The sequence below is a fragment of the Lontra canadensis genome, unplaced genomic scaffold, assembly GCF_010015895.1.
Source record: "Lontra canadensis isolate GAN:19392208 unplaced genomic scaffold, GSC_riverotter_1.0 scaffold40, whole genome shotgun sequence".
In the NCBI taxonomy this organism is placed as follows: domain Eukaryota; kingdom Metazoa; phylum Chordata; class Mammalia; order Carnivora; family Mustelidae; genus Lontra; species Lontra canadensis.
Window position 1 is genome coordinate 7,989,753 of NW_022631034.1, and position 22,681 is coordinate 8,012,433.

Consider the following 22,681-nt stretch of genomic DNA (forward strand, 5'->3'; position numbering starts at 1 on the left):
AGGCAAACACCCCAGTGACAGCGCAGAAATAGCCATCTGAAGACTGCCTGTTGCACACCACAGGGACATGATCTGCCCTTCTTGGAGGAGTTCCAGAGAGGCAATATTCCTGGAGACACCTCTCTAGACACACAGGAGCCCATCTGCACCATTTCTCTCCCCACCTCTCAGCAGAAACACAGATGCACCAGCCCAAGGCAGTACTGAGCCAGCAGAGGTAGCCTCACTCGCTTCCACCGAATCCCGCTTCCCTGCATTCTGGTGAGACTGTCTTTCTGGGTCAAGCTCACCTCAGTCCCAGCACAGTGAGACCCTGGTCTTTTGGGTGAAGACCAGCACAGGCCCCTGCCCACATCACACCCCTAAAGCCCAGAGTTTAAGCCCATGTTTTGCTGGCATAGAAGCCATAGGACACCACGCCACTCCTGGTGAGGAGGCAGGCCCACAAACCAGGGGCAGATGGCCTGGAAACAGCAATCAGGAAAAGGTCTGGGACATACCTGGGGGAGATGATTTGTTCTTCTCATAGTGCTTTCCTGAAAGGCAGCAGGCTCAGAGACTGCTCTCCGGCAACAAAGGAAATAGCTGGTGCCATTTTCATCCCTATCTGTCAGCATCAATGCAGGGCCACCTGAGATAGGCGATAAGAACACAGGGAGGGCACAGGTTCCCTAACCTGCCCAGGCCAAGCCCCACGTCCTTGTGCTTTGGTGGTTCTGCCCTTCTCAGTCAAGGTTGCCTCAGTCCCAGTGTGGCAGGGCCCTTGCCCAGAAGTGCAGCAAGATCCCAGCACATACCTCAGCCACTGACTAGAGAGTTCTGTAGGGCTACAGTTCTAGTGCAAGTAGCATCAGGTCTCATTTCACAAGCAGAGCAGAGCACACCTAGTCAAAACTGGCCACATTCCAGCCATGGACCAAACACTGTCCACAGTAGGCCAGGGGAGCCTCTGCAGATGACCGGCCTGAAGACTAGAGCAGCCAAACCACAGCAGCAGAGTGCATGCAGCACATACCAAAGACACTCGTTCAAGTGCCAGACACGGGGCATTATATACCCTCTTCTTCATAAAGCCATTTCTCTCCAAAGTGGGAAGCAAACAGACTTTTCTTGCACCCAGAAGAAGGCAGAGACTTAGACAAAATGCCAAGATGGAGGAATTCATCCCTAATGAAAGAACAAGATCAAGTCATGGCCAGATACCTAAGTAAGACAAATAGAAGTAACATGCCTGATGGAGAATTGAAAGCAACAATCCTAAGGCTACTCACTTTGATTAAGAAAAGAATAAAGGACTTGAGGGAGGCCCTTACCACAAAAATAAAAGAGTTAAAAAAATCAATCATAAATAAAAATACAATATCTTAGATGAGAAACAGGCTTGATGCAATGAACACGAGGATGGAAGGAGCAGATCTCTCCATTGACACTGGCAAGCCAGAAGGGAGTGTAATGATCTATTCAATATGCTGAATGGGAAGAAAACTCTGATTACAAGTGGTTAAGAATTTTTTTTTGATGGTTGAGTAATATTCTGTTGTCTGTATATACCACATCTACTTTGTAAATTCGTCTGTCAATGGACATCTGGGCTCTCTCCATGGTTTGTCTATCGTGGATGTTGCTTCTATAGACACTGGGGTGCAGGTGCCCCTTTTGATATGTTTGATATGTTTGTATCCAACATATTTGTTTGATATGTTTGTATCCTTTTGATACATATCCTTTTGATACATATCCCTTTGATATGTTTGTATCCTTTGGGTAAATGCCTAGTGGTGCAGTTACTGGCTCATCAGGTTAGCTCAATTTTTCACTTTTTGAGGAACCTCCATATTGTTCTCCAGACAAATGTGGAAATTAAGAAACAAAACAGAGATCATAGGGGAAGGAAAGGGAAAATAAAATAAGATGAAAACAGGAAGACAAAACAGAAGAGACTCTTAACTATAGGAAACCAACTGAGGGTTGGGGGTGTGGTGTGGGGGATGGGATGGAGTAACTGGGTGATGGGCATTAAGTGGGGTACTTGATGGAATGAGCACTGGGTGTCATATGCAACTCAATGAATCACTAGACTCTACCTCTGAAACTAGTAATACACTATATGTTAACTAATTGAATTTAAATTAAAGAAAAAAAAGAAAGAATGGGAAAAAAACCTGCAGCCAAGAAGGCTCTATCCAGGGAGGGCACCATTCAGAACCAAAGGAGAGATCAAGAATTTCCCGGACAAAAAAGCACTAAAGGAGTTAGTGACTACTAAACCAGATCTTATTAATTATTATTGTGAAATGGTGTTCTTGTGAGATATCACTTCCCATTCTATTCCTTTTTGGATGGTAATTATTTTCTGTTTTGTAGAATGCATTTATTTTTCTGTTACCTAATAAAATTTTTCTCTATATTAAAAAATGTAAAGAGAGGAAAAAGTATTAATAGTAGCAGTGATAGTAATAACAATCACTTTTAGTGCTATGAACTAAGTAGTTTACATACTAACTCTGAATCCTTAAAATAACCCTCCAAAATATGTAAAATCACTATCTCTAGTTCACAAATGAGGGGTTGAGACAGAGTTTTCCAGGAGAGGAAATTGTATGTGTAAAAGCTTTCTGACTGTATAAAATATGGCAAGGAGACAGTAAAAGAGTGTGTGTCTGGAACTAAGAGAGATCTAGAGGATGTGGTGGGAAAAGAAAAGGTTAGGGGCCAGGTAACCAAGGGAGTTATTTGCAGTGTGACAACATATTCCTGATGCCTCAGGAAAGTCCTGGTCTATGCCTTTGGCTTGATGTAATTAAGTATAATTAATTTTTATTCAAAATTTCCCTAGGTTGTATGATAAACTGAGTTAAGAAGTTCTGTCTCCTAAGAGTAATGACAAGCTCTTAAGAAGTGGTAATGTGATCAGATTTCCATTCTGAGAAAATAACTTTGGTTGAAAAGTTAAACATAAACTAACTGAGAAGAATTTATGCAGGGAGATGTATTATGAGGCAATAATCTATAATGATTTCCTGGCTCTGAGTAGTATTAGTAAGGATGGAAACAAGAAGAGTTTAAAAATATTTAGAGAGTAAACTCGTATTATTTGGATAACGGGTTACATATGAGGGGGGTTTACGAGAAGATGGTATGAACAAAAACTTGCAGGTTTCTGGTGTAGCTCTCTTCTATTAGGTACTCTGTCTTATGAATTCTAGCTGCCTTGGCTTCTCCAGACTAGTCTCTGTTACTGTATATTGGATGCAAGAGGAAATCTTAAAGTAGATTCTTTTAAAATGAATATTTCTAGTATCAGTAATTTGGGGAAGATTATCTGTAATGAATTCTTTTTTTTTTTAATTTTATTTTTTATAAACATATATTTTTCCCCCCCCAGGGGTACAGGTCTGTGAATCGCCAGGTTTACACACTTCCCCGCACTCATCATAGCACATGCCCTCCCCAATGTCCATAATAACCCCATCCCCCCAACCCCCCTCCCCCCAGCAACCCTCAGTTTGTTTTGTGAGATTAAGAGTCACTTATGGTTTATCTCCCTCCCAATCCCATCTTGCTTCATTTACTCTTCTCCTACCCCCTTAACCCCCCATGTTGCATCTCCTCTCCCTCATATCAGGGAGATCATATGATAGTTGTCTTTCTCCGATTGACTTATTTCGCTAAGCATGATACCCTCTAGTTCCATCCACGTTGTCGCAAATGGCAAGATTTCATTTCTTTTGATGGCTGCATAGTATTCCATTGTGTATATATACCACATCTTCTTTATCCATTCGTCTGTTGATGGACATCTAGGTTCTTTCCATAGTTTGGCTATTGTAGACATTGCTGCTATAAACATTCGGGTGCAAGTGCCCCTTCGGATCACTACGTTTGTATCTTTAGGGTAAATACCCAGCAGTGCAATTGCTGGGTCATAGGGTAGTTCTATTTTCAACATTTTGAGGAACCTCCATGCTGTTTTCCAGAGTGGTTGCACCAGCTTGCATTCCCACCAACAGTGTAGGAGGGTTCCCCTTTCTCCGCATCCTCGCCAGCATCTGTCATTTCCGGACTTGTTAATTTTAGCCATTCTGACTGGTGTGAGGTGGTATCTCATTGTGGTTTTGATTTGTATTTCCCTGATGCCAAGTGATGTGGAGCACTTTTTCATGTGTCTGTTGGCCATCTGGATGTCTTCTTTGCAAAAATGTCTGTTCATGTCTTCTGCCCATTTCTTGATTGGATTATTTGTTCTTTGGGTGTTGAATTTGCTAAGTTCTTTATAGATTCTGGACACTAGCCCTTTATCTGATATGTCGTTTGCAAATATCTTCTCCCATTCTGTCAGTTGTCTTTTGGTTTTGTTCACTGTTTCCTTTGCTGTGCAAAAGCTTTTGATCTTGATAAAATCCCAATAGTTCATTTTTGCCCTTGCTTCCCTTGCCTTTGGCGATGTTCCTAGGAAGATGTTGCTGCGGCTGAGGTCAAAGAGGTTGCTGCCTGTGTTCTCCTCAAGGATTTTGATGGATTCCTTTCTCACATTGAGGTCCTTCATCCATTTTGAGTCTATTTTCGTGTGTGGTGTAAGGAAATGGTCCAGTTTCATTTTTCTGCATGTGGCTGTCCAATTTCCCCAACACCATTTGTTGAAGAGGCTGTCATTTTTCCATTGGACATTCTTTCCTGCTTTGTCAAAGATTAGTTGACCATAGAATTGAGGGTCTATTTCTGGGCTCTCTATTCTGTTCCATTGATCTATGTGTCTGTTTTTGTGCCAGTACCATGCTGTCTTGATGATGACAGCTTTGTAATAGAGCTTGAAGTCCGGAATTGTGATGCCACCAACTTTGGCTTTCTTTTTCAATATTCCTTTGGCTATTCGAGGTCTTTTCTGGTTCCATATAAATTTTAGGATTATTTGTTCTATTTCTTTGAAAAAAAATGGATGGTACTTTGATAGGAATTGCATTAAATGTGTAGATTGCTTTAGGTAGCATAGACATTTTCACAATATTTATTCTTCCAATCCAGGAGCATGGAACATTTTTCCATTTCTTTGTGTCTTCCTCAATTTCTTTCATGAGTACTTTATAGTTTTCTGTATATAGATTCTTAGTCTCTTTGGTTAGGTTTATTCCTAGGTATCTTATAGTTTTGGGTGCAATTGTAAATGGGATTGACTCCTTAATTTCTCTTTCTTCTGTCTTGTTGTTGGTGTAAAGAAATGCAACTGATTTCTGTGCATTGATTTTATATCCTGACACTTTACTGAATTCCTGTACCAGTTCTAGCAGTTTTGGAGTGGAGTCTTTTGGGTTTTCCACATATAGTATCATATCATCTGTGAAGAGTGATAGTTTGACTTCTTCTTTGCCGATTTGGATGCCTTTAATTTCTTTTTGTTGTCTGATTGCTGAGGCTAGGACTTCTAGTACTATGTTGAATAGCAGTGGTGATAACGGACATCCCTGCCGTGTTCCTGACCTTAGCGGAAAAGCTTTCAGTTTTTCTCCATTGAGAATGATATTTGCGATGGGTTTTTCATAGATGGCTTTGATAATATTGAGGTATGTGCCCTCTATCCCTATACTTTGAAGAGTTTTGATCAGGAAGGGATGCTGTACTTTGTCAAATGCTTTTTCAGCATCTATGGAGAGTATCATATGGTTCTTGTTCTTTCTTTTATTAATGTGTTGTATCACATTGATTGATTTGCGGATGTTGAACCAAACTTGCAGCCCTGGAATAAATCCCACTTGGTTATGGTGAATAATCCTTTTAAGGTACTGTTGAATCCTATTGGCTAGTATTTTGGTGAGAATTTTTGCATCTGTGTTCATCAAGGATATTGGACTGTAGTTCTCTTTTTTGATGGGATCCTTGTCTGGTTTTGGGATCAAGGTGATGCTGGCCTCATAAGATGAGTTTGGAAGTTTTCCTGCCATTTCTATTTTTTGGAACAGTTTCAGGAGAATAGGAATTACTTCTTCCTTAAATGTTTGGTAGAATTCCCCCGGGAAGCCGTCTGGCCCTGGGCTTTTGTTTGTTTGGAGATTTTTGATGACTGTTTCAATCTCCTAACTGGTTATGGGTCTGTTCAGGCTTTCTATTTCTTCCTGGTTCAGTTGTGGTAGTTTATATGTATCTAGGAATCCATCCATTTCTTCCAGATTGTCAAATTGGTTGGCATAGAGTTGCTCATAATATGTTCTTATGATTGTCTGTATTTCTTTGGTATTAGTTGTGATCTCTCCTCTTTCATTCATGATTTTATTGATTTGGGTCCTTTCTCTTTTCTTTTTGATAAGTCTGGCCAGGGGTTTATCAATCTTATTAATTCTTTCAAAGAACCAGCTCCTAGTTTCATTGATTTGTTCTATTGTTTTTTTGGTTTCTATTTCATTGATTTCTGCTCTGATCTTTATGATTTCTCTTCTCCTGCTGGGTTTAGGGTTTCTTTCTTGTTCTTTCTCCAGCTCCTTTAAGTGTAGGGTTAGGTTGTGTACCTGAGACCTTTCTTGTTTCTTGAGAAAGGCTTGTACCGCTATATATTTTCCTCTCAGGACTGCCTTTGTTGTGTCCCACAGATTTTGAACCATTGTGTTTTCATTATCATTTGTTTCCATGAATTTTTTTCAATTCTTCTTTAATTTCCTGGTTGACCCATTCATTATTTAGAAGGATGTTGTTTAGTCTCCATGTATTTGGGTTCTTTCCAAATTTCCTCTTATTATTGAGTTCTAGCTTCAGAGCATTGTGGTCTGAAAATATGCAGGGAATGATCCCAATCTTTTGATACCGGTTGAGACCTGATTTAGGACCGAGGACGTGATCTATTCTGGAGAATGTTCCATGTGCACTGGAGAAGAATGTGTATTCTGTTGCTTTGGGATGAAATGTTCTGAATATATCTGTGATATCCATCTGGTCCAGTGTGTCATTTAAGGCCTTTATTTCCTTGTTGATCTTTTGCTTGGATGATCTGTCCATTTCAGTGAGGGGAGTGTTAAAGTCCCCTACTATTATTGTATTATTGTGGATGTGTTTCTTTGATTTTGTTATTAATTGGTTTATATAGTTGGCTCCTCCCACCTTAGGGGCATAGATATTTAAAATTGTTAGATCTTCTTGTTGGACAGATCCTTTGAGTATGATATAGTGTCCTTCCTCACCTCTTATTATAGTCTTTGGCTTAAAATCTAATTGATCTGATATAAGGATTGCCACTCCCGCTTTCTTCTGATGTCCATTAGCATGGTAAATTCTTTTCCACCCCCTCACTTTAAATCTGGAGGTGTCTTCGGGTTTCAAATGAGTTTCTTGTAGGCAACATATAGATGGGTTTTGTTTTTTTATCCATTCTGATACCCTGTGTCTTTTGATTGGGGCATTTAGCCCATTTACATTCAGGGTAACTATTGAGAGATAGGAATTTAGTGCCATTGTATTGCCTGTAAGGTGACTGTTACTGTATATTGTCTCTGTTCCTTTCTGATCTACAACTTTTAGGGTCTCTCTTTGCTTAGAGGACCCCTTTCAATATTTCCTGTAGAGCTGGTTTGGTGTTTGCAAATTCTTTCAGTTTTTGTTTGTCCTGGAAGCTTTTCATCTCTCCTTCTATTTTCAATGATAGCCTAGCTGGATATAGTATTCTTGGCTGCATGTTTTTCTTGTTTAGTACTCTGAATATATCATGCCAGCTCTTTCTGGCCTGCCAGGTCTCTGTGGATAAGTCTGCTGCCAATCTAATATTTTTACCATTGTATGTTACAGACTTCTTCTCCCGGGCTGCTTTCAGGATTTTCTCTTTGTCACTAAGACTTGTGAATTTTACTATTAGGTGACAGGGTGTGGACCTATTCTTATTGATTTTGTGGGGGGTTCTCTGAACCTCCTGGATTTTGATGCTTGTTCCCTTTGCCATATTGGGGAAATTCTCTCCAATAATTCTCTCCAATATACCTTCTGCTCCCCTCTCTCTTTCTTCTTCTTCTGGAATCCCAATTATTCTAATGTTGTTTCGTCTTATGGTGTCACTTATCTCTTGAATTCTCCCCTCATGGTCCAGTAGCTGTTTGTCCCTCTTTTGCTCAGCTTCTTTATTTTCTGTCATTTGGTCTTCTATATCGCTAATTCTTTCTTCTGCCTCATTTATCCTAGCAGTGAGAGCCTCCATTTTTGATTGCACCTCATTAATAGCTTTTTTTATTTCAACTTGATTAGATTTTATTTCTTTTATTTCTCCAGAAAGGGCTTTTATATCTCCCGAGAGGGTTTCTCTAATATCTTCCATGCCTTTTTCGAGCCCGGCTAGAACCTTGAGAATCGTCATTCTGAACTCTAGATCTGACATATTACCAATGTCTGTATTGATTAGGTCCCTAGCCTTTGGTACTGCCTCTTGTTCTTTTTTTTGTGGTGAATTTTTCCTCCTTGTCATTTTGTCCAGATAAGAGTATATGAAGGAACAAGTAAAATACTAAAAGTGTGGCAACAACCCCAGGAAAATATGCTTTAGCCAAATCAGAAGAGATCCCAAATCGTGAGGGGGGGGGGGGGGAAAGGGGAAAAAAAGAGGTTCAGAAAGAAAAAAAAGAAAAGAAAAAAAAAAGAAAAAGAAAAAAGAAAAAAGAAACAAATAAAAAAAGAAAACCAATAATGAAAAAATATAAAAAGGAAAATATATATATATATATATATTAGATAAACTAGTTAAAAAACGTTAAAAAAGAAAATGGTAAAAGTTAAAAAAATTTAGCAGAGGAAGAGAAAAAAAAATTGAAAAAGAAAAAAAAATTAAATTAACTGCAAGGCTAAAGAATCATGGGGAGAAAGCCTTGAGTTCCGTGCTTTGCTTTCTCCTCCTCTGGAATTCCGCTGCTCTCCTCGTTGTTGAAACTGCACTCCTTGGTAGGTGAACTTGGTCCTGGCTGGGTTTCTTGCTGATCTTCTGGGGGAGGGGCCTGTTGTAGTGATTCTCAAGTGTCTTTGCCCCAGGCAGAGTTGCACCGCCCTTACCAGGGGCCGGGCTGAGTAATCCGCTCGGGTTTGCTTTCGGGAGCTTTTGTTCCCTGAGCGCTTACCGTAGAGTTCCGGAGGACGGGGACGAAGATGGCGGCCTCCCAGTCTCTGGCCCGGAGGAGCCGAGAGTCTGGGGCCCCACTCCTCAGTGCGCCCTCAGAGAACAGCGCCCAATTGCTCCCGTCACCCTGGCCTCCGGCCGTGCTCCGAGCTGACAGAGCTTGAGACCGGTTCAAGGTAAACCCGAGCTTAGAGCTCACTCCTCGGCTCTGTCTCTGTGGCCGGCTTCCCGGTTCTAATACCTGTAAGCTCTGGGACACTCAGACACCCCCAATCCTTCTGTGACCCTGCGGGACCTGAGGCCACGCTGACCCCGCGTGCGCTTTACCCCGGTTAAGCCTCTGGAGCGATCTCCCTCAGCGGAGCAGACTTTTAAAAGTCCTGATTTTGTGCTCCATTGCTCCGCCGCTTGCCGGGAGCTGGCCCCTCCCCCCGCGGTCTATCTTCCCGTCACTTTGGATTCACTTCTCCGCCAGTCCTACCTTTCAGAAAGTGGTTGATTTTCTGCCTCTAGAATTGCTGTTCTTCTTCTCTTCGATCTCCCGTTGGATTTGTAGGAGTTTGCAATCTTTAGATAAGCTATCTAGCTGATCTCCTGCTACCTGAAGTAGTCTCAGCCTACTTCTCCGCCATCTTGACTCCTCCCCTGTAATGAATTCTTTTTATGAGCCTCAATATGACTCTAAAGTTATCAGGATATTTAATCACATGTCTTGATAATTAGTTCAATGAGCCTAGAGGTATAAAGAGATTTCATGAAGCAAGTAAATTTTTATATAGATTTTAATAGTAGAATTTGGCAACTACATGTTCTATGCTAGGTACTGTTGAATGATCAAATATGTTTGAGAAATAAATGAATGACTTGATTGATCTTCTTTTTTCTCTTTAGCAAATTCCTACTTCAAGTCCCAAGTCTACATTTCTCCTCTATAAATTTCTCTATCTTCCCTTGAGTTTGTAACTTGTACCTTCTTTGTTTTGTTGTGATACCCCATGCTTTATCTCCATTAAATCCATAATTACCCTATATCATAATTACTTCATTTTGTTTCTTCCACAAACCTGTATATTGCTTTTGAGCAATTAATTTATCTTTGAGCCCCAGAACCTAGCAGAGTGCTTAGAATACCTAGATGTTTAAAAATATTTGTTGATATGAACTGTCACTCCTCTTTTAATATGTACAAGTAGACAGTAACGTAGAAGTCAGTTCTGACCTAGATGTTTTCAGTGATGAACTGAGAGGCACAATAGTATATTAGCTAACTATTACTATGCAAAAAACTATCCCAAAACTTTGTGGCTTAAAACAACAAACATTTATTATTTTGCAGTTTCTGTAGTTCAGGAATTTCAGAGCACCTTAGCTGGATTGCCTGATTTAGGGTCTTTCCCAAGGTGTCAGGTGGGGCTCTAATTATCTCAAGGACCAAAAGGGAGCTCATCCACTTTCATACTCATTCGCATAGATGTTGGCTGACTTAGATCCTTGCTGGCTGTTAGCCAGAGACATCAGTGCCTTGCCATGTGATCCTATGCATAGGAAAGCTCACAGTAAGACATCTGGCTTCCAATAGAGAAAGTGATGAAGAAATCTAGAGTAGGCAAATAAGATAAAATCAGTCTTTTTTATTGTAGTCTTGGAAGTGACATTCCATAAGCTTTGCTATATTCTTTTCATGAGAAGTGAGCCACTAGGTCAAGCCCAAACTCAAGGGAACTACTTGACCTCATGTATATAGCTAATACTACTTATATTTTCTCCAAGACAGTAACAAAGAAATACAGAAATGGATTCATAGAGGGTTATATATTCTGTATGAAAGATATGGACTCTGTTAACCCAGGAAATTTGGCCAAACTCATGTTCTTTGGCCCAGTTTTCTCCCAGGAGCAGAAGATCTAACAAGTAGATGTGTTGACAATTTTATTTTCCAACAGCTAGCAGCTCTTGTTTGTGGAACAATAATTTCCAGTATACATTCTCTGGATGTCTAAGGTTCCAGAGGTACCTCAGAGGTCATATAGGGAGAGAGGGAGAAGTGTTAGGGCCAAGCCCCTGCCACACTGGGTACCACCCAACCCAATTCCATCATGTTACTTATGCTGAATTCTGAGTTTATAAATACAAATATTTATAAATACTGTTAGAAATATCTGAAAAATGGGAATCCTAGAGTAATGGTTTCTGGTCATGGCAGTCTAGTGTAGTGTAGTATAGTGTGGTTAGGCCTGAAGGCTCTGAAACCAGCCTGTCTGGGTTTCTTTGTATGCAGGTTCTACCATTAGCTAGCCATGAGATAGGATTTAGAAAAGTCTGGGCTTGAGTTCCATCCACAGTTATCTCTTGGCCCTTTCTTTTACTGAAGGCAGAACTATTAGGGCAGACTTGATACACTGCCTCTTTTTATTTCCACTGTAGCCTTCTATTTTTAACCTCCCTGTATATATCTTAGTTTAATATAACCAGTGGAATGGTTTATATATTTACCATCATTATGTCTACTGTTTTTGTCCTGATAATAGGTCTTTGACTAGGTGATGTGTATTCTTTGTTTTCATAAACTCCTTCTCTAGAAAGAAAATTGTCTATAATTGATTTCTATACCTGTCAATGCTTAGTGTTTCATAATCAGTTAAAACATTTTTACAACTATGTGTTTACCAATTTCATTGTGTCACTTATTCTAAGTTATTGCAGACCAGCATTTTCAATTATATTGTTAAATAAAGGGCTTGTAGGTTGCAATTAATTACCCACATCTGCTGTTCTAATATGAATTAAGGTAGTATCTTACAGTTCATCTAATAGTGAGTTTTCTGGATTAATTAATGAGGAAGTTCACAAAGGGAAGCACTAAATATTTCATATATTGTACCTGTAATAGGACTAACCCTTTAGCCTGAGACTTAATTGTTGATGTTGTCCTCTTTGTTTTTAAACTCCAGCTGTGGGAAATTAATCACTGATACATAATTTTTTAGGAGGATTCTTATTATTTATCCTTATCTAAGAGCCAAATCTTTATGTGTTCCTTCTTATGTTCTATCAGTACTATGTATCTTCAAAGTATAATTTAGAACTTGATTTTTAAGAGGCACCTTGGTGGCACAATTGGTTAAGCATCAGAACTCTTGGTTTCAGCTCAGGTCATAATCTCAGGGTTGTGATCTCAGGTTGTGATCTCAGGGTTATGATCTCGAGGTCCTGAGGTTGAGCCCTACCTCTGGCTCTGCATGGAATCTGCTTAGAGTTTCTGTCTCCCTCTCCCTCTGCCTCTCCCCCTACCCCTCTCTCTCTCTTTCTCTCTCTCTCTCTCATATAAATAAATCTTTTTTTTTTTAAGTTGATTTTTTAGAGGCAAATCACTTGTTTTCAAAATGCTTTGGCAGAGCAGCCAAAGATGGAGGTTGAGGTGACTTGGGCTGGAGAACAAAAGTCATGAGAAAACTGGTTGTCAGGTATTACTTGCCCTTTGTGGTTCTAATGTCCAAGGTGTCTGCAGTGTGGAGAGGAACATCAGTGAGAGGAAACCTAACTGGTACTACAATTTTCAAGTCTCCACAATCAGAATACAGTGAAAAATGTTGGGCCTTTGGCAAGCTCTATAAGTAAATCTCATAAGAAAAAAAAAATTATGGGTTTTGAAATGTAAAGAACATGATATATTCATAACATAGTCAATGTTGAAAGCCTGTTTTCTCAGCCAGGGATTTTAAAATAAGACCCTCACATAAAGAAATGCTGCTATATATCTATATATCTATATATATATACGTATATATATATATATATATATATATATATATGTATATGTATATATATATATATAAAGAAGAAAATAACACAGCAAGATGATTATTAGATGGAAGGCTTAGAAAAATGTCCCTCTTAAAACTATCTCTTTCAGGGATTTACTTAATAAGCATTCCTTTGTTATCTTTTTCTTTCTTAAATGACTTTTTCCTTTGCTGGCTCCTTTTCTTATCCCTTTTTAGCAGTAAATATCCCATAAATATCTCCTCTTACCTTACGGAAGTGATGTTATCTCCTGGCTTCAATTATTACTTTCATAAAATGATACACACCACTTGTATCTCCAGCCTTGACCTCACTGCTTCTCATTACTCTTCTTCATTCAACAGCTTTTCTACTTATATTCTCATAATTTCCTGAGAAGTGATACATTTATATAATTGATGAATTCTTTTTTTATATATATGTATATAAGTTAATATATCCTTCAGCTCTATTTGTACAACTTAAGAATATGGAGCTTCCCTTTAATTTCTTTGATAATATTATCTTGTGGAATCATTTTCTAAGTAATTTTCAGACCAAAATTTAATTTTAACCTGAGATAATAAGAGAAAGATCACATAAGAGAACCTCATTTCTGTGACAGCCTGAAGAAACTATTTTCCAATAAGTTTTTGTACTCAAATATTTAATTAGAGGTATGTCAGGCTAAAAAAAAAAGTCATTACAAAAACATTCAGTGAATGTTGTAAGTGAAAAACTCTGTGACTACATGGTAGAGAGTTCTCACCTAACATTTGTAGTGGATGTCAAGGAGTGTATATATTTAAAAGTAGAAAATTTTACAGAAAATAGAGCATAAAGTCAAAAGAAGTCTTATTAAACCTAAAGCAAATGCTCCTATCTGAAATGTTTTCTAAGTAATACAAGCTTCAATACAAATGGGCAAGCAATTATTGGCATCTTTAATTAACATAGTTTTTGGTAGTTGTTTGAAAATTTGAGAATTATGTTCACATCTTGATTGAAGGATTGGCCTCAATCGAAACAGCTTGTGGTGTTGGATAAGAACAAAGTGAACTGCAGAGAAGAATTGGAAGAAATTGGCTATTACAAGTGATTAATCTGGGAGGCAGACACTGTAGGTAATGTTCCCACTTCCTAAATTCATGAAGTAGACAAAAGTTTTATCTTCATGCTCATCTCCCCTAAGAGGTTTCCTCTTTTAAAGTCATCACTTGTTAACAATTTCTCATTATCTCTCACCAGTCCTTTTATATGCCATCATATGATTCTACCATCTTAATTATCTCTGAAACCCATTCTTCATTTCCAAGCCACCAGTACTACCTCAATTCATGTGATCCTTAGCTCTTTCTTTTTAACTTACTGTGGGCCCTTGCTAACTGATCACCCTGCTTCCAGTCTTGCTCCCTCTTCAATCCATTTGCTATACTACTACTAGAAGAGTCATTTTAAGATCCAAATCAGAATATACTTTACTACGACTTAAAATCTCTTGGTGAGTTCCTAAAAGGAAAAATTTTAAGAAAAATTCCAAACTTCCTTCCGTGATATATAAGACGCTTTAAGATCCCTAATAAACAACTCCTACTTAAAATAAATTTTGCTTCATTTGTTTTTCAGTCAACTGCAAACAGTTACATAGCCAGGATCATTCTTTTTTTTTTCATTTTGGAAAAATCTCTTTTTTAAATTGACATATAATATATTATTGTTTTCAGAGGTATGGGTCTGTGATTCATCAGTTTTATATAATACCCAGTGCTCATTACATCACATGCTGTTCTTAATGTACATCACCTAGTTACTGCAACCCTCTTCCCCTCCAGCAACCCACAGTTTGTTTCCTATGATTAAGAGTCTCCTATGGTTTGTCTCCCACTTTGGTTTCATCTTGATTTATTTTTTTCCTCTCTTCCCCTATGACCTCTGTTTTATTTTTTAAATTTCACATATCAGTTAGATCATATGATAATTGTCTTTCTCTGATAGACTTATTTTGCTTAACATAATACCCTCTAGTTCCATCCACGTCATTGCAAATGGCAGGATTTCAATTTTTGATGGCTGAGTACTATTCCATCATATATATATATATATATATATATATATATATGATAGAATATACACATATATATGTATATATCTCACATCTTTATTTTTCAGATTTCATTTTTAATGGCTAAGTAGTATTCCATTTTATACACACACACACACACACACACACACACATGCATATATCTCACATCTTCTTTATCCATTCATCTGGGTTCTTTCCATAGTTTGGCTGCTGTGTACGTTGCTATATAGGCAGAGTCTTTCATACTGATATACTGGTTATATGAAAATCTCTGAAAATCTTTGAAGAGTAACATCTACAAAGAGCTATATCTTCTGCAGGACTGTATAAGATGGCAAGGAATTGCTAACTGGCCACAAATAATAACACACATAAGAAGTAAAATAGCATGGAATAGTATGGTGCTTTGGACCTCCATAGATCTGAATTTAAACTTTGGTGAATTTAAACTTTCCTTATAAGCTGTATAATTCTGAATTCCATTATTCTTATTTTTAAGGTGGGGATATTGATAAAATTCCATGAGATTGCTATAAGCATTACCTGAAATAGATATTCTATTTAGCCGATAGATATCCTCAAAATACACATTGAAGAAATATTAGTTCCCTTTGCCTTCTAATGCTTTATTCACATTAATAAGAATTAAACTATAAATGACAAATCAATGTAGAGGACTCTACCACCTCAGGGAAAAAAGCAGTGGGAAATAGAGTAGAAATACGTAACAGGATGAACAGTTGCCAAAGAAGATAGATTGTGTTAGAGGAAGTCTGGAAAAAGCACATGCAACTGGAGAGGAGTGAGTGTGTGTGTGTGTGAGTGTGTGTGCGTGTGTGTGTGGTAGTAGTAGAAGTAGTAGTAGCAGCAGCAGCAGCAGTCATAGTAGATGGAATCAACCAGAGAATGTATACTGCAAAATAACTAATAGCTGCCACTTACCGAATACTTATCATTACGTACCAAGTATTGTGCTAATTGTTTTGCATGTATTAACTTAATACAAAAGAATTAGAGCAGAAAAAGGGGATCAAAAAGAACCACAAGGGAACACTTGTCAGTGAGGAAAAAGCAACACTTAAGAAATTCTTAAGAGTTGAACAGAGAGAGTCACCTCTGTAGAGGAATAATAATAAATTGGCAGAAAGGTAGGGAGCAAACTCAAAGACTGCAATGTCAATCAACCTAAGGAAGGATAGGATGTTAAGGAGCAGATAAATAATAAAATAAATATTAAAATAAAGAAAAACTAAAAAGTATCTGTTGGAATGGGCAATTAGGAGGCCTTTCATGTCATTTTCCACAGAAATTATGCTAAGGTGGTGAGGTCTGAAGCCAGGTTGTAGTGGGCTGAGGAATGAATATGAGGTGAGGAAAAGTGAACAGAAGGTAGACTGCTTTTAAGAGTATTGTCTATAAAGTTTAGGAGAGAGGGAATTGTGTCAAGCGGACACAATTGAGAACTGGTTTTTGAAAGTTAGAAATGGAAATAATTGGGAAATATCAAATTTAAATCAACTTGCATATTAATGTCTTTGGGATCATTTTGAATTCATGAGGCATAAACTTTAGAAAACATTTTCCTCTATTGTAAAGAATGCTGCCATAAACATAAGGGTGCATGTATCCTTTTGAATTAGTGTTTTTGTATTTTGGGGGTAAATATCCAGTAGAGCAATTACTGGATCATAGGGTATTTCTATTTTTAACTTTTTGAGGAAACTTAATACTGTTTTCCACTGTGGCTGCACCAGTTTGCATTCCGACAAACTGTGCAAGACATGGATGGAACTAGAGAGTATAATTCTAAACAAAATAATCAGTCAGAGAAAGACAAATACCATATGATTTCTCTCATACGTGGAATTTAAGGAACAAAACAGATGAATAAAGGGAAAGATTGAGAGACAGAGAAACCAAGAAACAGACTCTTAACTAAAGAGAACAAACTAATGGTTACCAAAGGGAAGGTGGGGGGGTGAATGGGTTAAATAGGTGATGGGGATTTAGGAGTGCACTTCTGATGTGTACTGAGTAATGTACAGGATTGTGCAATCACTGTATGGTACACCTGAAACCAATATAGCACTGTACGTTCGCTGAGAATTAACATAATTCTAAAATTTAAATTTAAAAAAATTCAAAATTTAAAAATTTAAAAACATCATTTTTGTCTAAAGTTTTACTACTACAGATTTTCCCAAAAAAAGGCAATGTGTATTAGCCTAGTGTAGTCTCATGGTTCTGCTCTCTGTAAGTCTTAGTAGTAAAAGTTAAATAAATGTATACAGAAGAGAAAATTGTGGCTTTAAATAAACTATAAATCCTGAGGAAAACAGTAATGAAGAAGACAACAAGAAAGTCATTAAAATGATAAATCATTTAAAGAAAGAAAATCTTAATTTAAAAGTATAAGTATTTATTGAACATCTACTAGGTAGAAGACACTGTACCTAATGTTGGCAGTTTCAACTGATATCAATTGACATTTTATTCCTCAGAATTTATTTTATTCTACTTCTCTCCCATGGGACACTTGGTTCCTCTTGATATGGCCTTTATTTTCTTCAGTGCTATTGATGACTTTCATAATATGAAGAATAAAGGGGGTGCTAAATGGTACCAAGTCATATAAGTTAAAGTCATATTATAGAAGTATTCAGTAAGTAAGAACAATAAGGACCTTTGCTCTTATAGACATTACTTGTAGAATCTCTGGAATTTTAAATAATAAAATTTGACTATTTTAATTATGATTAAATTCCAGTGAAAAATTATTTTTGCTGAAGTCCCAAACTTACTACACTTCACTGGTACAAGTTTAGAACCTGAAAAAAAAAAAAGTTAAGAATTTTATATAATAGTGGTTTACCCACAGTGATAATTAAAAGGAAGATTAAGTTGTGAGGACAAATAGTATAAGCATCCAGAAATGATCAATATGGTGAAGTATTTGTAGGAACTTCTCATGAAGAACGTGAGCTTGACCTTGAGACTGGTTATATGGCATGCAGAGAAAGAGAAAGGAGGCTTTCTAGGAAGAAAGAGCAGAATATATAAATATATGTTTAAATACACCTGAAAATTGGAGATACTCCACTTGGATCTTTTGAAGAGTCAACTGGTAAATAAAAAATATCTGTAAAGTGTAATATATATAGTAATTCCTACTGTCAAAATAAGGAACTCTGGTTCATTTTCTATGCTTATAAAACAACTACTTAATGGGAAGCACTTTTTGGTGCTTATCCTTTGGTCAGTAAAAGATACCTAGTTACCAGACTATATTTGAACACCATTCCTTTAATCATAATAATAATAATACTGACATATATGTCAGTTATACAAATCTAAATATAATACAGTTTATTTCCTTAAAGAATAAAGATTGGAATGCCTGGGTGGCTCAGTGGGTTAATGCCTCTGCCTTAGGCTCAGGTCATGATCCCAGGGTCCTGGGATAGAGCCCCATATTAGGCTCTCTGCTCAGCAGGGAGTCTGCTTCTTCCTCTCTCTGCCTGCCTCTTTGCCTCCTTGTGATCTCTGTCAAATAAATAAATAAAATCTTAAAAAAAGAAGAGTCTAGAAATTATAAAGATATCCTTTCTGTGATAACCTTTTTTCTACTCTACAATTTCACTAGTAGTTTTGTTAATATTTTCAAGGGAAAAAGGTCAAAACTATGTATTCTATCAAAAAATCTTAAGACAACAGATTTTATGACTTACAAAAATCTTAATGAGATAATGTGTACATGTAAAACTCTAATCACAGTTCCTGGCATGGAGCAGGCACTGGGGTTTGCAAAAGGTTAATTTAGTATACTCAACCAATGGCTCATTGAACACTACATCTTAAACTAACGATGTACTATTTGTTGGCTAATTGAATTTTAAAAATAAATAAATGATTAATAAATGTTTGTTGAATTGAATTATTTAAAATTTCTATCATATAATTGTGTCCTGATTGTTAATGTTTAATTCCCTTATAACTAATGGTGTGTGTGTGTGTGTATAATTTTTGCTAGAAATACAGTCCAATTCAACAATTATTTGGATGCCTATCATATACTTTGCAAAGTGGCAAATAATTCAGACTGTGACTTTATGAGGCTTCATATAGTAGAAAGAATGCTAGATTGCTTTACCAACTTTTTCAAGTTTTGGAGAAGGGAAGCATGGATTAAATGATAGATGTATGTTCCAGCCTAAATCTTAATACAAGTGTATTTGTCTTAGCTACATGACAGTCATATTTGTACATCACAATACTTTATATTCCCATAGATTGCTTAGAGATACTTTCTCCATGATGACTCCAAAAGAAATAAAGATCAATAAATGCATTCTACTCGTATAAATAACATATGACATTATTCAAATAATTCCAATGTACATTGCTCTCAATGGTTAAATATTTCCTTGAGTTTTAAAACAAACTAAATAAAGTCTACTGTTCAATAATGACTCTGTGGTTTCATTAAGACTTACATTTTTGACAGTTTCTCAGAAGGCCAACACTTCATAATTAATGCTCAGCCAAAAGATTGACCTTCCGAATGACTGGGTAACTGCAGATTTAGGAGGAAAAAAGTTTGCTTTGGACCATTTATTGAAGCCTAAGAGCCGTTATCTTTTAGAATCAGAGTAAGTTCTGGAACCATGCCTAAGAAATTGGCACTATATGTTAACATTTCAGAGTCCCTATTACAATAAAAATGCATGCTGTCGGGGCACCTGGGTGGCTCAGTGGGTTAAAGCCTCTGCCTTCAGCTCAGGTCATGATCTCAGTGTCCTGGGATCGAGCCCCGCATGGGGTTCTCTGCTCAGCGGGGAGCCTGCTTCCTCCTCTTTCTCTGCCTGCTTCTCTGCCTACTTGTGATCTCTGTCTGTCAAATAAATACATAAAATCTTTAAAAAAAAAAAAAAAATGCATGCTGTCTACTTTATGCTATATTTAAAATAAGAGAAATTGTAAAAAAGCTTCATTTACTTGATCATTTGTGACCTTCTATAAAGGTTCCTAAGATTGAACTCCCAGGCATGTAAAGTCTAAGATACCAAATGTTTTATATAAATGGCTCTGATATTCATTTCCAAGCTGGATCTATAGAGCTTCTACTGAAAGTTTCCTCTTAGTTAGTTCATTTACTTAAAGATTAGTGTTAATGAGATCAAGGTCACACAAGGGGCCTGATGGAAAATGTTTGAAGTCAAAGGGACCTAGATTTGAATTCCAGTTCTGCCTTTACTAGCTCTAGGAACTCAAATAATTTATCTAGCCTCCTTGAGGCTCAGTTTCTTCACTTTTAAAATGGAAAAGTAGGTACTTATCTTTCTCTGTTTTGGGGTGAAACAGGACATTCCAATTACCATTTATGCACTGAGTGCAGGGCCTGACACGTAATATGCCCTCAATAAATGTTAATGGTGCTTTTAATTTTTTACTCGAAAATCAACTCACTTGATTTTCACATAATACATACACATACATACACATTATGTATTCTATGGATCACTTGTTAGCAATACTCAAAAACAGCAAAAATACTGTTCTGGGTGTGTACAGAAGCCTATACATCTGTATATATAGATATAGAGACAGACAGAGATAGAGATAGAGATAGAGATAGAGATAGAGATGATATAAATATATATAGATATATTGATATAGATATAAATGATATAGATATAAATATAGATTTTTTTAAGATTTATTTATTTTAGAGAGAGGGAGAGAGAGACCATGCGTGTGTGCACACAAAGGGGCAGGGGCAGAGGGAGAAGGAGAGAGAGAATTGCAAACAGTCTCCCTACTGAGTACAGAGCCCAAACTGGGGCTTGATTTCACAACCCTGAGATCATGACATGAGCCGAAATCAAGAGCCGACACAACCGATTGAGCCACTGAGGTTCCCCAAACCTGTTTATATTTTTAAAACCACCAGAAATTTCAGATGTCCTAAAAAGAATTCCTTATCTTTTTAAATCACTAGATTCTACTCCTGAAATTAATATTATACTATATGCTAACCAACTTGAATTTAAAGAAGATCTCGGAGAAAAGAATTTTTTAAAAAACAATTTTTAAAAATTAAGAAAAAAAATGTATCTTTCACTGAAAGAACATTTCCAGCTGCTTTTGATCAATCTAATGAAAATTCATGATCTTTTGATCTTGTAAATGACCTTCTTGGGTTGTTAGACAATATAAATGAAAAAAAGAGTAGCTACGTCCAAACTAGTTGAAAAGCCTATAACATTAAACTCAGTCATTCTATTACCTCTAACGCATTGTCACTGATTGTATTTTATCTTCTGATTTTTGTTCACTATTAATCATCAAATCCATCAAAAACATAACTTTGATTATTTTTCCTATTATATGTGGAGTTTCTTTGGTAAGAATTTCAAATATCTTGGAACTATAGATCTTGCTTTGTTAGTAGAAGTTTTTTCTCAAAGCCATCAACTCAGTTTAATTGTGGCTCCAATATCAAGTGAGTTGAGCTTTAAATCACAACTTTATTCACAAGCTCTAAAAAGTCCCCTATTTTACTGCTGCTCATGAATGGTGTAAATATTTATTTAGGACAGTGATTTCATTTGAAAGACAGGAATAAAAATATGGGTGAAATCACTCTCCAACATATTAAAATTTGGTATTTCTATTAATTTTTGTTTCAAAATGGAAGATATTTTCCTGGTAATACAAATCATGGTAAAAGTTATGAAATAGAAAAATGTGAAGTTCCTTTATAATCTCACCTTATATAACTATTTACTATTAATGTTTTAGTATGTTTCCTTCCATTCTTTAAAATTATTAATGTATATTATAACTATTATATATGTGTGTGTATATATATAAATATGCATGTGCTTATTTAACTTAAAGGTATTTCATAGACCCCTTTCCAAGTTAATAAAAAAGTGATAGTTTTGAGAACATAATATTATTTCCACAAAGAACATTACATTTTTCTTTACTATTATAATGTTTCAATAAACTTCTTTGTACTTCAAAAAAAAGAATTCCTTAACTTTGTATGACAATTAGTTGTAATGCTGATTGAATAAATTCTGAGAATAAGCATGCAAAACAACACAGTTTTAGCTCATACATGCTCAATAAATTGTGTGTTGATACATGAATAAATGGATGATTGAATGAATAAACTATTTAAAACCATAGAGCACTGAGAAACAAAGCTTGAGGCAAGAGACTAAAGATTCTGTGCTGACACTGACTTGCTCCATGACTTTGAGAAATGTCCTACTTCCTCTCATTTTCAATTTCTTCCTTTTTCTCATTTCAGTTTCTTCATCTTTAAAAAATAAGGGTTTGAAATGTAATGTCTGCCCATGGTCCCTCTCCAGTTCTGAAGGGCTATGATTCAAACAGGATAGGAAACTTTACTGAGGCAATTTGTTTATTTTAATACAAGAGGTGTTGGAACATAAGTCCTTGAGCTTTTAGATCCTATCTTCCTGTGTTGTCTCCTAAGCTTAACAGACTTTTGAAAATTTTCCCAAATGTATATTATTTGACTACATGAAGAATAGATAATGCATTAAAATCCACAATAAAAAGGAGCACATCTGAAGGAAATGATTCCAACCAATTTTCCAGAAAGTGAGACTTAGAAATAGGTCTTTGGAAGGAGAAGAAATTTGAAGGGTTAGCCGATTTGTTACAATGCATAATTTTCAATGAAGATAATTGGCCAACAGTTCCTT

General features: G+C 36.7%; 1 protein-coding gene across 5 annotated transcripts in view; it reads left to right on the forward strand.

Annotated features, from left to right (window-relative positions):
- Positions 1-22,681, forward strand: part of LOC116875021 (serine/threonine-protein kinase TNNI3K) — a 307,722-nt gene that overhangs the window by 93,323 nt on the left and 191,718 nt on the right. The gene's annotated exons all lie outside the window — the stretch shown is intronic.